The sequence below is a fragment of the Panulirus ornatus genome, chromosome 1, assembly GCF_036320965.1.
Source record: "Panulirus ornatus isolate Po-2019 chromosome 1, ASM3632096v1, whole genome shotgun sequence".
In the NCBI taxonomy this organism is placed as follows: Eukaryota; Metazoa; Arthropoda; class Malacostraca; order Decapoda; family Palinuridae; genus Panulirus; species Panulirus ornatus.
In genome coordinates this window covers 2,629,880-2,634,879 of record NC_092224.1, presented here as the reverse complement: position 1 = coordinate 2,634,879, position 5,000 = coordinate 2,629,880, and positions in this window count along the sequence as shown.

Genomic DNA, 5,000 nt, shown 5'->3' with positions numbered 1-5,000 from the left:
TGCATCCTCGGTATTTCAGATTCCACCCGCTTCCACCTAACCCCACCGATTGTACCTATCATAATTCTCTATGCTTTCATCCGACCTACCCCTATATGTACAACTCACCCACACTAGCACACAAACGCCTTCTCGTAAGTCTACATGGACAAATAAAGCAAACATATATAAGTGTAAGTTACTAGTCTAGAGCGTTTTTATTAAGTTATCTTATGCGCCATGTTCTTTAATAACGGTTTTTTACAATGATGAACTAACACTCTTCAGTTGATTAACTTTCTGTTGCCGGTATCCTGGTCTCCGATGGATTAAGTTGAAATGGATTAAGTTGAGATATAGCTAGTTAGGTTAGGCTGGTATAGAATAGCACAGGATAAAATAGCAGAGTTTATGATAGAACTTGTTAGGCTAGGTTGGAATAGGATAAGTTAATCTGTGTGTTATGTTTAGTTTACGTTGGGTTAGGATAGGTTAGGTTTGGTAAGGATAGGATACGTTAGAATAGGGTAGGCTAGGCTGGTCTAGGTTAGCTTTAGGTGAGCTCAGTTTCAGACTCCATATGTATACATACACTGGAATCTCTTAACATGGAGCTCCATCCCTTGTGCAGGACTTGATGTGTCGCGAAGCCAGTTAAGGCAGTGGTCGCACCTGGTGACCGCTCAGCTCCTGCCCAGCCTCACCCAGATACCAAGGAACACTTCCTGCTGGGTCCTGCTCTACCCCCGCCGGCCGGTGGTGATGCTGGTGGACATGATCATGCTGGGGTAATGGTGGTGGTGGTGGTGGTGGTGGTGGTAATATGAATACGATGGTAGTGTGGTGGTAACAGTGGCTGTGACTGATGGTAATGATAATCCTATTGTTGTTGTAGTGGTGACCCCTCAGGGTCATATCAAAGATTATCATACCCAAGGGTCGTACTATCTTGCTCAAGGGTCGTACCATCTTGCTCACGGGTCTTACCATCTTGCTCACGGGTCGTACCATCTTGCTCACGGGTCGTACTATCTTGCTCAAGGGTCGTACCATCTTGCTCAAGGGTCGTACCATCTTGCTCACGGGTCGTACCATCTTGCTCACGGGTCGTACTATCTTGCTCAAGGGTTGTACCATCTTGCTCACGGGTCGTACCATCTTGCTCACGGGTCGTACCATCTTGCTCAAGGGTCGTACCATCTTGCTCACGGGTCGTACCATCTTGCTCACGGGTCGTACTATCTTGCTCAAGGGTTGTACCATCTTGCTCCAGGGTCGTACTCTAGTGTTCAAGGCTAATCCTTCCGATATGACGCTGCTTCAGCACAAGACATCCCTTTACTGAAGCAACCCATGAGAGCATAACACCTTAACATATAACTAAATAAAAGATCAGATATACACTTCTCTGACACAAAACATTTACATTTTATCAACTCATTTACCACAAAACCCATGCATTAAAAATTTATCTAACACAAAACTTCTACACTTTAGTAATTTCTCCAACACACAATACTAACACTTTACCAATTTCTCCAACATAAAACACTTACACTTTACTAATTTCTCCAACACAAAATACTTACACTTTACCAATTTCTTCAACGCAAAATAAACCCCTTACTAACTTCTCTGACATAAAACAATAACACTTTACTAAATTCTTAAACACAAAACACTCCATTACTGTCACACGTCTTAGCATATCCAGACTGTAAACATAGCTCACGCATATCGACCTTTGATTTCTAAAAGCTTTTAAACTGTACAATATAGTATTGCCTCAGCTGATGTACATGGTTCCTGCACCATCTGGTGTCTCATATCTCAGCTCTGTCTATTCGTCAAATGTAAAATCAAAACTCAGTAATACCTGTATAAGGCCGTCTATTTTCATACACTCTGATACAGTCTATTCACCAAGTTTGAATTAGAACGCAGCAGTTACCCCCTGGAGCCATCTATTTTCATAAGGCTTTATACTTTCTCTTCATCGACTTAGAAATATAATCCAGCGGCAGGCCACCGCCCCGTGGGCATCTATTTTCATAAACCCAAATTCTTTCCATTCATCAGTTCAGAATCAAAATGCAGGAGTACCTCCCTACCACCAGGCCTGGGACATGGGATGTCAGCTACATCCTCCGGCCTCACTATGGCCCAGATCAATATCCTTCGAAAATGCTAATGAGGGTGCTTCCTGGGCCGACCAGGTTCCCTTGACGTCTGTCAGCCAGGCAGGACCTGTTGGCCCACAGCATATTAACCACAGACGGCCTGCACACCTCTCTCTCTCTCTCTCCTGTAGGCCTATAGCACTACTTTCCCCAGCTGGCCTAATACACCCTCCGGTCGTGGGATCCTATGACTGTCTGTCAGTAGATAAACTCGTCAGAGTTATCTGATTTCCCCACCAAGTGTCGTCTGCTGGATAACCATGTAGTAGACCATGTACTCCCAGCAGGCGAGCTACTTACTCTTTCCTTCATTCTTAAAACCCTTCCCTGCTTCACCTCATGTCATGTGTAACCCTTCCCTGCTTCACCTCATGTCATGTGTAACCCTTCCCTGCTTCACCTCATGTCATGTGTAACCCTTCCCTGCTTCACCTCATGTCATGTGTAACCCTTCCCTGCTTCACCTCATGTCATGTGTAACCCTTCCCTGCTTTGCCTCATGCCATGTGTAACCCTTCCCTGCTCTACCTCATGCCATGTGTAACCCTTCCCTGCTTCACCTCATGTCATGTGTAACCCTTCCCTGCTTTGCCTCATGCCATGTGTAACCCTTCCCTGCTCTACCTCATGCCATGTGTAACCCTTTCCTTGCTCTACCTCATGCCATGTGTAGCTCATCACATAAAAGAGTCGACCAAGTTCGTCCCCAAAATATTGCCTTGTCCACCTTATATTTATCCACCGTAAACATAACAAGTCTTTTCAAGCCTCCAATACCCATTCTGCCAATCATGATGATACTTCTCTACCAAAGCTTTAAATCGGTCGAGTTCATCAACAAAACTCTTCCTCTAACTTTCCAAAACTTCTCAAAAAGTATTCCACCACATGTAGGCAGAAAAGTCAGTCATCTAGTCATCGTATAATTCTAGAAACCAACATAAAAAAGATGCAATATCAACGCATCACTTTTGTCACTTTTGTATAACCAATAACCACACAACACTGAATACTCTCTGGTTTCAATATCAGTAATTCTTCCTTAAATTATTTAATCCGACCCAAAATCTGTAAAATTTCCTCGTATCTGCGTTTTCATAAAATCTTTATACAACCCTAACTAAAATCTATATGAGTCTATAAAAACTTTTAAGTATTTGTGGAATCTGTAAATCTTCCCAACAACATTGAATACCAGTAGAATTTAATTTTTGCCCAGAATATAATTTCCCAAAAATATGAAAATTTCCCTAAAATATGCAAATTCCACTTATAACTCTAATGCGTAAAATCATTTCGTGCATCTATAAGTCCTCAACCCTAATTCATAACAATGCCCATCTTATTCATAGATAAAAATGCATAATCTGAAAATTCCACCGTAGTTATGATCTAAATATAGCCGACACTGTCTAGTGACCTGTACACCAACTCTTGTACACCACTTGTACAAGGCAGATTATCCAAACCCACCAGTTTCTTCTACAACTGTAAAGTGTACAACAGGAAGAAGCCGTTCCATCAGCTCTGTACGTATCGCTGGTTTCTTTTGAAAGCGAAAATCAAACCTAGCTAGCCTCTTGAGCACGACCCAAGGGTCTTACCGTCGTGATCAAGGGTCGTAAAGGGTCAGGTCAAAGGCTAAGCCATCAAACACAAGGGTATTACCGTCGATCTCATGTAGCTGTTCAACAACCAGTCAAGGAAAAGCGTAAAACCATCAACTAAAATAATGATCAAAGTGTTCTTCCCGGCCCCCGCCTGATACAACGTAAGAAATCCTCAAATGTTGCACACATCTGAATTCTTCGACCACTTTTCTCACCAGTTTATGCAGCACGTATTGCCCTTTCATCAATGAATCCCCAAACTGTTGCACAAAACATCAGATAAAGTTAACTTTGAAAAATTCCTCTCTTGACGAACTAAAGATCCAAACCACATAATGATCTTCTTACAACAGTTTCAAATATAATGAAAGGAAAATACAAAGAAATTTTTCGAATCCCTCAAAGGGGCCAAGTTAGGCTTATGTATATATATATATATATATATATATATATATATATATATATATATATATATATATATATATATATATATATATATATATATATGAAGGCGAGCAAGTATGAATATGTACATGTGTATACATGTATATGTCTGTGCATGTGTATGTACATATATATATGCATATGTGTATATGTATATATATATATATATATATATATATATATATATATATATATATATATATATATATATATATATATATATATATATATATATATATATATATATATATTTCTTTCTTTTTCTTTTAAACTATTCGCCATTTCCCGCGTTAGCGAGGTAGCATTAAGAACAGAGGACTGGGCCTTTGAGGGAATACCCTCACCTGGCCCAATTCTCTGTTCCTTCTTTTGGAAAATTAAAAAAAAAAACGAGAGGGGAGGATTTCCAGCCCCACGCTTCCTCCCCTTTTAGTCGCCTTCTACGACACGCAGGGAATACGTGGGAAGTATTCTTAATCCCCTATCCCCAGGGATAATATATATATATATATATATATATATATATATATATATATATATATATATATATATATATATATATATATATATATATATGTATATGTATATGTGTGTATATGTGCGTGTATGGCCATTTATGTATATATATATATATATATATATATATATATATATATATATGAGTGGATGGGCCATTCTTCGTCTGTGTTCTGGCACTACTCCGCTGGCGCGGGAAATAGCGATTAAGTGTAGTAATGTTTGTAATAATAGTGATAATATATATAAGATGAAACGCTCCCCACTTTCT